This window comes from Vicia villosa, linkage group LG1 (genome assembly GCF_029867415.1).
Source record: "Vicia villosa cultivar HV-30 ecotype Madison, WI linkage group LG1, Vvil1.0, whole genome shotgun sequence".
Taxonomy (NCBI): domain Eukaryota; kingdom Viridiplantae; phylum Streptophyta; class Magnoliopsida; order Fabales; family Fabaceae; genus Vicia; species Vicia villosa.
The window spans coordinates 212,059,191-212,071,207 of record NC_081180.1 but is presented as its reverse complement, the minus strand read 5'-3'; positions in this window follow the sequence as shown (position 1 = coordinate 212,071,207).

Below are 12,017 nucleotides of genomic sequence, written 5' to 3'. Positions count from 1 at the left end.
CAAGCTATGTTTAAGACAATATTATGTGATGATTTGTTTGTTGGTATGTATGATGAAGCTTATGAGATAGTTTCTTGATGATGTGAATATCTTGTCTGTTGGATGGATGATGTATTGTTGACATATATGATGAGATGTGACAATATAAGATGTAATTTTGAAAAACATTATGATGTGATGATTTGTTGAGAATTGTATGATGATGATTGCTTTGTTTGGAATGATGTGGATACATGTATGTTCTTTATTATTAATGATGATGATTGATGTGGACACATGTATGTTCTTTAATGATGATGATGATGATGATTGATTGTATTTGAATGATGCTAATGTATATAAACATACTTTGATGATGATGATGATGATGATGATGAAATGAGTATTTGATGATGTTACTCATTAGACTTGACGATGGTATAAGTATGTTCATGTATGTTTGCATTCATTCATATTCATTGATGATGTTGTATCCATGATGATGTGTTGGATCAGTAAAGGGCATGATTCCCATTGTGTGGAATCTGTGCTGGCAGGGCCGTATCTTGATGATGTTGGATCAGTCATGGGTTATTCCCATTTGATGATGTTGGTACCACATGCATAGTGTCCATTCATTCATATGCATGACTTTTATAACATGATTGGATGTATTCCAGTGTTATAAATATTGATGATGTGTTGGTTGATTGTTTTGTGATGATGAAACTTGTTTGAATGTCTGTTTATGAAACAATTGGGTGAATGATGTAACTATGATGTGTTATTATTTATGATTTAATAACATTTGTTAATTTAAATGAGACTCACCCTTACTGTTGACATTTTCAGATTGGCGAGTAGCGGCTTTTGGCTTTGGTGAGGATAGCTCATAGGCCAGTTTGTTTAAGTATAGTGTCGGTGTCATGCTCTGATATTGTAACACTGGGGGAACGCTAGTTTAGAGTTTATGATGATACTCTATTGTTGTTATCGGATTAATTTTGTGAGATATTGCATAGATGGTGTTATGCTTATCCGTTGATTAATATTCCGCTGTGTGGAAACATGATTTTGTTAAACTGATGATTTGTCCCTAGGTGAAGCATGACAATTGATTTATGATAATTTGTTTTAAATTCAATTGTGGCACCCTTTTTTCATGTTTTACTCTGAATTATTTTATTAATTTCCGTGGGGTTTAGAAGGGTGTTACAAGTGAACCTCTTTTGCATTTCGGAAATGGTTTCACCATGCTTTATGCAAAATAGTTTAAACTCTTGGTTTAATCTATTGACTCTAGCTTGTTTGACTTCATTAGTTCCCTCATGGGCAACTTGTAATGCGTCCCGCATAGCTTTTGTGGTTTTACAGTGGAAAATATGACAATATTCATCAACTCCAAGTGTGGATATGAGAATATGTTGTGCTTTCCATTCATAAGACCACAATTTCTTATCATTATCATCCCATTGTGCTTCAAGTTTAGGTACGAAAACATCATTAGCATTGGTCATTGTAATTTGATTAGGACCATTGATAATGGCATTCCATACTCCCTTATCAACTGAGTTGATATGGATACACATACATGTTAGAACAAGAAATGCTCTGATCAATATTCTTAGTTTTGATGATAACATTAAGTATGAATTTTGTATAAGACAATGTGGTACTCTAATCCTTTACATTTTCCATTTCAGGAAATATATAAAGAGTATGCACAAATCAGCGCTCAGAAGCACTGACTCGGAAAGTTTTGGATGGCTTCATTATAACATGCTCTGGCAAGACATCAGAAGATAATCATGCAGAATCAGAACATGAACTAGAAAGCATCAGAAGAATGGAAGTCAGAAGTAGAAGCTCTGAAGTTCTGATGGTATCACACTCAAAGCTCTTCAAAGTCAGAAGACGGAAGATGCTCTGCACCAAAGCTGATGGCTCTGATATTCAAACGTTATTATCTACAAATCTGAGTCCAAAAGAAAGTACAAGATGAAAGGCTGTAACGTCAAATCTCTGACTGACAAAACGAACGTTAGAAGCTACAAAAGGCAAAGTCAGTAAAAGCAGCAAAAGCAAGGCTAGAGGTAGTTGATAAAAGTGTGAAACATTAAATGCAGTGTTGTACTATTCACGCAAAGCATTAAATGCACCCCAACAGTCATTTCCTCTCAAGCGCCTATAAATAGAAGTTCTGATCAGAAGCTGAATACAACACTTGCGCAAAACTTACAGAAACGCTGTCAAATTCAAAAGCTAAAGAACTTCATCTCTAACCTCACAAACTCTCTGTAATATTTAGTGAGTGTTAAGAATAGAACTTAAGAGAAATATCACTGTTGTGATTACAGCTTTATTAGAAGCATTCAAACTCTTGTAAACTTTATTTTACATTGATTATAAAAGGATTCCTAGAGTCATCAAGTTGTGATCTGTAGACTCTAGAAGACTTAGAGGGTATCTAAGTGGAAAACCATTGTACTCAGTTGGATTAGTGGATTAAATCCTCAGTTGAGGTAAATCACCTTGTCAGGGGTGAACTGGAGTAGTTTGGTTAACAACGAACTAGGATAAAAATAATCGTGTTCATTGTTTTTATCTTCCAAGTTTTTGAGTTACACTTATTCAATCCCCCCCTTTATAAGTGTTTTTCACTCCTTTAATTGGTATCAGAGCGCCGGTTCTAGGTGCAAGCACTTAACCGTTTTAGACAAAAGATTCAGGGAGAAAAACACTAAATAAAAATGGTTGAAACAAGTTCATCTACTCCTACTCCTGAACACAACAATGGTAACAATGGAAGCAGTAGCTCCAATGGTTACAATAGACCACCAGTCTTTGATGGTAAAAATTTTGAGTATTGGAAGGATAGGCTTGAAAGTTACTTTCTTTGTCAAGATGGTGACTTATGGGACTTAGTGTTGGATAGTTACACACATCCTGTAAATGCACGAGGAGTCAAGATTACAAGACAAGCCATGAGTGATGACCAAAAGAAAGAATTCAAGAATCATCACAAGTCAAGGACCATATTGCTAAATGCTATCTCTCATGCTGAATATGAGAAGATAACAAACAGAGAAACAACTCATGATATCTTTGAATCATTAAAGATGACTCATGAGGGTAATGCTCAAGTTAAGGAGACAAAGGCCTTAGCTCTAATCAAGAAGTATGAAGCATTCAAGATGGAGGAAGATGAGAACATTGAAGCAATGTTTTCAAGATTCCAGACTCTGACTGCTGGATTGAGAGTGCTAGATAAAGGCTACACCAAAGCTGATCATGTAAAGAAGATCATCAGAAGCTTACCCAGAAGATGGGGACCCATGGTGACTGCATTCAAGATTGCCAAGAATCTGAATGAGGTGTCTCTTGAGGAGCTGATAAGTGCCTTAAGGAGTCACGAGATTGAGCTGGATGCAAATGAACCTCAAAAGAAAGGTAAGTCCATTGTATTAAAATCTAATTATAAAAAATGCACTAACGCTTTTCAGGATGAAGAAGAAGATTCTGAAGAGTCAGAAGAAGAAGAAGAAGAAGAAGAAGAAGAAGAAGAAGAAGAAGAAGAAGAAGAAGAAGAAGAAGAAGAAGAAGAAGAAGAAGAAGAAGAAGAAGAAGAAGAAGAAGATGAACTATCTCTGATATCCAGAAGAGTAAATCAACTCTGGAAAAGCAAGCAGAGAAAGTTCAAGAACTTCAAAAGACTTGAGAAGGGAGAATCTTCTGGACACAGAAGATCTGACAAGAAGAAGGTGACGTGCTATGAATGTAAAGAGCCTGGACATTACAAGAATGAATGTCCAAAGCTTCAGAGGGAAAAGCCCAAGAAAAAGTTTGAAAAGAAGAAAGGCTTAATGGCTACTTGGGATGACTCAGATTCTTCTGATCAAGAGTCAAACTCTGAAGATGAGCAAGCAAACATAGCACTGATGGCCACTGTTGATGAAGAATCAGAATCTACATCAGACTCAGATTCTGAAGAGGTATTTTCTGAACTTTCTAGAGATGAGTTAGTTTCCAGCTTAACAGAACTTCTGGAAATCAAGGCTAAACTTAGTATCAACTTGAAATAGAAAATTCTGAACTGAAAGAAAAAGATTTAAAATAATCTAAAGATGTTGAATCATCTTCAAGTTCAGAAAAGTCTATTCCAAGTGTGAACAATATTCTTAAGGAATATGACTTGAGTTTCAGAAAGTTTCTATCTAGAGGTATTGGCAGAAGTCAGCTAGCCTCTATGATATATGGTGTAAGTGGAAACAAGAGAATAGGCATAGGCTATGAGGGTGAAACCCCATATAAACTTGAACCTGTTGATGAGATGATTATCACATACAAACCTCTGTATGATCAGTTCAAGTTTGGCCATCCACATGATATAAAGAACACATTTAACTCTAAGAGTTTCCATATAACACACACCAAGAAATATGTTGCACACACCAGAAAATCTTATGATAAATCATGTGCTAAACCTCAGTTCAATCAGAACTTGAGGAGAACTAACCCAAAAGGACCCAAAAGAATGTGGGTACCTAAGGAAAAGATAATTCCTGTTGCAGATCTCCTTCAAGGCTCAAAAGACAAAGGCAAACATGTCATGGTACCTGGACTCTGGGTGCTCATGACACATGATGGGAAGAAGGTCTATGTTCCAAGATCTGGAGCTTAAATCTGCTGGAGAAGTAAAGTTTGGAGGGAACCAGAAGGGCAAGATCATTGGTTCTGGAACCATATGTATTGGTAACTCTCCCTCTATAATTAATGTACTTTTAGTAGATGGATTAGCTCATAACTTATTGTCCATAAGTCAATTAAGTGACAATGGTTATGACATAATCTTCAATCAAAAGTCCTGTAAAGCTATTAGTCAGAAGGATGGCTCTATCCTATTTACAGGCAAGAGAAAGAACAACATTTACAAGATTGATCTTTTAGATCTTAAGAATCAAAAGGTTACTTGCCTTATGTCTGTTAGTGAAGAGCAGTGGGTCTGGCACAGAAGATTAGGTCATGCTAGTTTGAGAAAGATTTCTCAGATTAACAAACTTAATCTGGTCAGAGGACTCCCTAATGTGAAATATAAATCAGATGCTCTTTGCGAAGCATGTCAGAAAGGGAAGTTTTCAAAACCTGCATTCAAGTCTAAAAATGTTGTCTCTTCCTCTAGGCCGCTAGAACTTCTGCACATTGATCTTTTTGGCCCAGTCAAAACAACATCAATTAGAGGGAAGAAATATGGATTAGTCATCGTAGACGACTATAGCAGATGGACATGGGTAAAGTTCTTGAAACACAAGGATGAGTCACATACTGTGTTCTTTCACTTCTGCACTCAGATTCAATCTGAGAAAGAATGCAAAATCATAAAGGTCAGAAGTGATCATGGTGGCAAATTTGAGAACAGATACTTTGAAATATATTTCAAAGAAAATGGTATTGCCCATGATTTCTCTTGTCCTAGAACTCCACAGCAAAATGGAGTTGTAGAACGAAAGAATATGACTCTACAAGAAATGGCCAGAACCATGATCAATGAAACCAATATGGCCAAGCATTTCTGGGCAGAAGCAATTAACACAGCATGTTATATTCAGAATAGAATCTCTATAAGACCTATTCTAAATAAGACTCCTTATGAATTATGGAAGAGCAGAAAGCCCAACACTTCTTATTTCCATCCATTTGGATGTGTATGCTATATTCTGAATACTAAAGATCATCTGAATAAGTTTGATTCTAAATCTTATAAGTGTTTTCTACTTGGATATTATGAACGCTCAAAAGGATACAGAGTATACAATACTGGAACTCTGGTAGTTGAAGAATCAATCAATATCAGATTTGATGATAAGCTTGGCAATGAAAAGCCAAAGCAGTTTGAGAATTTTGCAGATATAGATATATCTATCTCAGATCATGAAGAACCCAAAGAAAAGAATGATGCAAAAGATCAAGTTGCAGCATCTTTGGAGAATCTCAGAATATCTGAAGAGCCGACACTCAGAAGATCTTCTAGACTCAACTCTGCTCATTCAGAAGATGTCATCATTGGAAAGAAAGATGATCTCATCAATACAAGAGCATTCCTTAAGAAAAATGCAGAATGTCAATTTGGTCTAGTATCTTTGATTGAGCCAACTTCTGTTGATCAAGCTCTAGAAGATGCTGACTGGATAATTGCCATGCAAGAAGAGCTTAATCAATTTACAAGGAATGATGTTTGGGATCTGGTTCCAAGACCAAAAGGATTTAACATCATTGGGACTAAGTGGGTCTTCAGAAATAAGCTAAGTGAGAAAGGTGAAGTCGTCATAAACAAAGCCAGATTGGTTGCTCAAGGCTATAGTCAGCAAGAAGGTATTGACTATATAGAAACCTTTGCACCAGTGGCCAGGTTAGAATCTATTCGTTTATTGATTTCATTTGCCACTCAGAATAAAATCACTCTATATCAGATGGATGTTAAGAGTGCCTTTCTAAATGGTTATATAGATGAAGAAGTTTATGTCCACCAACCTCCTGGTTTTGAAGACTCTAAGTCTCCAGAACATGTTTTCAAACTTAAGAAATCATTATACAGTTTGAAGCAAGCTCCCAGAGCTTGGTATGAAAGATTAAGTTCTTTCCTTATGGATAATGGTTTCACTTGAGGAAAAGTGGATACAACTCTCTTTTGTAAAACCTATAAAAAGGATATTTTAATTTGCCAAATTTATGTTGATGATATTATATTTGGAACATCTAATGCTACACTTGGAAAGGAGTTTGCTAAGTCTATGCAGGCAGATTTTAAAATGAGCATGATGGGAGAACTCAAGTATTTCCTTGGGATCTAGATTAATCAAACTTCTGAAGGAACTTATGTTCATCAGACCAAGTATGTGAAAGAACTTCTGAAGAAGTTCAATCTGTCAAAAAGCAAAGAAGCAAAGACTCCAATGCATCCAACGTGTGTATTAGGTAAGGATGAGGTAAGCAAGAAGGTTGATCAGAAACTCTACAGAGGTATGATTGGATCTCTTCTATATCTTACTGCTTCTAGGCCTGGTATTTTATTCAGTGTATGCATGTGTGCTAGATTCCAATCAGATCCTAGAGAATCTCACTTAACTGCTGTTAAGAGAATTCTGAGGTATCTGAAAGGTACTACTAATGTTGGTTTAGTCTACAGAAGATCTGAAGAATACAACTTAGTAGGATTCTGTGATGCTGATTACGCTGGAGATAGAATTGAAAGGTAAAGTACTTCTGGAAGCTGTCAGTTTCTGGGAAGTCGTCTGATCTCTTGGTACAGGAAGAAGCAAGCTACCATTGCACTCTCAACTACAGAAGCAGAATATGTTGCTGCTGCTGGATGTAGTACACAAATGCCCTGGATGAAAAGTCAGCTAGAAGATTATCAGATATATGAGAGTAACATTCCTATATTCTGTGATAATACTTCTGCTATTTGTTTATCTAAGAATCCTATCTTACATTCCAAAGCTAAACATATTGAGATTAAACATCACTTCATTAGGGACTATGTTCAGAAGGGTGTTCTTTCTTTAAACTTTGTGGATACAGAACATCAGTGGGCTGATATCTTCACAAAACCCCTTGCTGAAGATAGGTTTAAGTTCATTCTGAAGAATATCAGTATGGATCTATGCCCAGAATGAAAGGATGAGAAGACCTGATATATGGATTAGATTTGAAATGCTTGTTTATTTTCTTTTCAGATGTTCTGGATATGTTTTTCATTTAGATACTCTGATTTTGTTATTGCTAACGTTTCATATGTCTAAGTTGATCCAGAATTTCTGTTAAAGCAAAACAGTTGTCACCAGCTATTTTAGATGATGAACACGTGTTCATTCTGAAGGGATAAGCATGCGTGCAGTGATGAGACGCCGCCCTAGGTAATTGTGCAAATCATTTCAAATTTCACGTTATCTCTCCTAACGTCATTCAACATTAACTGTGATTGATTCAAATTCTGTAATCTCTTTCATTCAGAATTTCATTACATATTATTTCAAATTCGTGCCTATATAAACGCATCTCTCTATCATTTCATCTCTTTCCATTCATCTTCACTGTTCATTTTTTATGCACTTTTGCCTCTTTTTCTCTCTTTTCAAAAACCCTAAAGTTATGAAACCCAGTAATCTCAGTTGTGCTTCAATGGCTTCTTCATCAAATGTTCAACGCAAGGTTTCGTCCTCTCAACAAGAACAATAAAAGAAATCTGTCTCTACTCCATTGAAGACGTGTTTGATTCCATATAATGAACTGGAAGTTCTCTGTGAATCTATGGTTGATTTTGAAAATCTCCTAGCACATGATTTCAAAATCAAAACTGGTATGTTGGTTTAAGGATGGGCAAACTATTTTGAACGACTTATTGGACCAGTTTACCCTCTCTTGGTTAAGGAATTCTGGACTCATGTCAGTGTTACTCCAACTGCTATCATCTCCTTTATGCTTGGTCACGAAGTTGTTGTCTGTGAGAATCTGATAAGGAAGTTATACAATCTTTAAGGTTTGGGTGGAATTACTGGTGCTCTCCTTGGAAGAACTGATTGGGAAAAGGTTCATCCAGAGTTGTTTACTTCTGGAAAAGGCTCACCTCATTCTACAGATTTGAAGCCTTCATACAGAGTTTGGGAAAAGATCATTCTGGGATATTTCTATCACAGAAGATCTACAAATTCTGCAACCTACATTAGTCAGGGTCAGCAGTTCATTCTGTACTGCATTGGAAAAGGTATGAGGGTCAACCTGCCTTATGTTATGTTCAATCATCTGTGCACTCGTGTAACAGAATCAAGGGAAGCAGAACGTCTGAAGTATCCTAAGATCAAGAAGAATACCATTCCTATGGGAAGATTGATTTCAGACATTCTGACTGAGAGTGGTGTGATAGATACTCTGAGAGCAGTTGGCTCTATTCAAGATCTGAAAGTTGTTCGTGGGAATATTCTGACTGCTTAGTATTTGAGAAGAATGAAATTGATTGAAAAAGTGACCAGCACTCCTAAGGTGTATCCTGATATTCTGACCAGGAGAACTCCTGTTGCTGGTTTCCCTCAAATGTTCAAGGACCCATACTCTCCTATCACCCGTATCAGAATCAATCCTCCAAAACCCTTTGTTGATACTTGTTTTGAATTATTAAAGTATAAGGTACGGATAGGGTTAGATGCTCTGAAGGTTGCTCATGACTCCAAGATGGATCATGTAGCTGCTGGGAAGCTCTGGAGAGCTTTTGGTAGGGAATTTCAAGAAGACTTTCTGGATCTCCAGAAAGATTGTTTGGTTGCTGCTCCTGGTCCTTCTGGATTCCTTTTGGAGTATGATGATGGAAGATATTACCATCCTATCACCAACTGGAAGCCTCTAGAAGAGAAGTCGTTTGTTGATGAGCTAGAAGAAGAAAATCTGCTGGCAATCGTTGTGTGGAAGCCACATCCATACAAAATTCTGACTGGAGATTTTCAGGCTTTGTTCAACTGGTTCAGGGAGAACCCTTCGGAAAAGGCCCCTAACATGGTTTACCCAGAAGTTGAGTACCCTCCAGAACCTGAAATTCCTGTTTTCAAAGGGTTACCTTCTAAAGAACATCTTGCTGAAGATATTCCTGTTGAGGAAAACCATGAAGAAGATGGTCAAATGGTTGATGATGATGTTGATCATCCTGTTCTAGATAATAGCTTTGATGTTTATTCTGCTGGTCCTTCTGTTCTGCTGAACACGTTGAAGGAACTCCAAGAGAATCAAGTTGCTTTGGCTAGTCGTCTGGATAAAGAAGATGACACCAATGCAGAGTTCAGAACTTGGACGAAGACTCATGAAGAAACCACCAAGAAGCAAGCCGAAGACACTTCTGAGATTAAGAACCTTCTGGCCGCCTTAGCCTCTAGGTTTACCCAGTAGTAGTCTGTCTTGTGTCTTAGTTAGTTTTCTTTGTTTCTGCATCTGCTTGTTTGCATCTGTTTTTGTATTCTCTTCTGACTCTAATCAATGAAATATCTTTTTCTTTCTTCACTATGTGTGTCTTTCATCTGAATCTTTTATGCTTTTTGATGTTATGACAAAAAGGGGGAGAAACGTGATAATTGAAGTTAATTTATAATATCAGTTGCTGGGCTTAAGTCTCCACATTCCTAACAACTATTTTGCAAGATTTCTGTCTTTGATAGTTTTTGCAGGAATGTGATATTCTGGATAAAGCTAAATATGAGAAGCAAATACATGGGGAAAAGCAATTCTAAAGATCCTAAAGAATTGAAGCAAGCTTAGTGCTCTGAGGCTTCAAGTCCAGAAGCAAGAAATGTTGTGATCAAACCTAGAAGCTCTAATACAAGAAGTCTCAAGTTCTGATGGATCAGAAATAAAGAAGACTGAATACATAAGAGCTCTGATATAAGTGATTGCAAAGAGAAATTCAAAGCTCTGAAGCTGTCCAATGGAAGCTCTGAAGAGAAGCTCTGAATGTTTTGAAGTTCTAGTTCAACGTGAAAGTCTCAACTGAAATGTAAAAATACTTAGGGAAGTCTTTTATTTATAAATTCTTTTAGTATTAATTTCAGGGGGAGATTGTTAATCTCAGGGGGAGACATATTCACACACTCTGATTATATGCTTATGCTATATCTGTGTAATTGTCTTTGTTCATCTGATATTCTAGATACAAATTCATATCAATTATATATGTTTTTGTCATCATCAAAAAGGGGGAGATTGTTAGAACAAGAAATGTTCTCAACAATATTCTTAGTTTTGATGATAACATTAAGTATGAATTTTGTATAAGACAATGTGGTACTCTAATCCTTTACATTTTCCATTTCAGGAAATATATAAAGAGTATGCACAAATCAGCACTCAAAAGCACTGACTCAGAAAGTTCTGGATGACTTCATCAGAACATGCTCTGGCAAGATATCAGAAGATGGTCAATCATAATCAGAACATGAACTGGAAAGCATCAGAAGAATGGAAGTCAGAAGTAGAAGCTCTGAAGTTCTGATGGTATCACGCTCAAATCTCTTCAAAGTCAGAAGACAGGAGATGCTCTGCACCAAAGTTGATGGCTCTGATATTCAAACGTTATTATCTACAAATCTGAGTCCAAAAGAAATTACAAGATGAATGGTTGTAACGTCAAATCTCTGACTTACAAAAGGAACGTTAGAAGCTACAAAAGGCAAAGTCAGTAAAAGCAGCAAAAGCAAGGCTAGAGGTAGTTGACAAAAGTGTGAAACATTAAATGCAGCGTTGTACTATTCACGCAAAGCATTAAATGCACCCCAACGATCATTTCCTCTCAAGCGCCTATAAATTCAAGTTCTGATCAGAAGCTGAATACAACACTTGCGCAAAACTTACAGAAACGCTGTCAAATTCAAAAGCTAAAGAACTTCATCTTCAACCTCACAAACTCTTTGTAATATTTAGTGAGTGTTAAGAATAGAACTTAAGAGAAATATCACAGTTTTGATTACTGCTTTATTAGAAGCATTCAAACTCTTGTAAACTTTATTTTACATTGATTGTAAAAGGATTCCTAGAGTGATCAAGTTGTGATATGTAGACTCTAGAAGACTTAGAGGGTGTCTAAGTGGAAAACCATTGTAATCAGTTGGATTAGTGGATTAAATCCTCAGTTGAGGTAAATCACCTTGTCAGGGGTGGAATGGAGTAGTTTGGTTAACAACGAACCAGGATAAAAATAATCGTGTTTATTGTTTTTATCTTCCAAGTTTTTGAGTTACACTTATTCAATCCCCCCCCTTTCTAAGTGTTTTTCACTCCTTCAATACAAGCGTTCCAATAACCATAGTTTTCATTAATGAAAATAGGCGCTCCATTATAGGCCCCTTTAGGTTCGAAAGCCATAATCTAATAAGCGTTTTTGAAGCACGGAATGAATCGGAGCTCGTGATACCCCTTGCTAGACGAAGGAGACTTATCTAGAAGGGGGTGAATAGATCCTTAGTTAAAAATGAGCTTGTAAAACTTATGTTTTAACTAAAAGAATA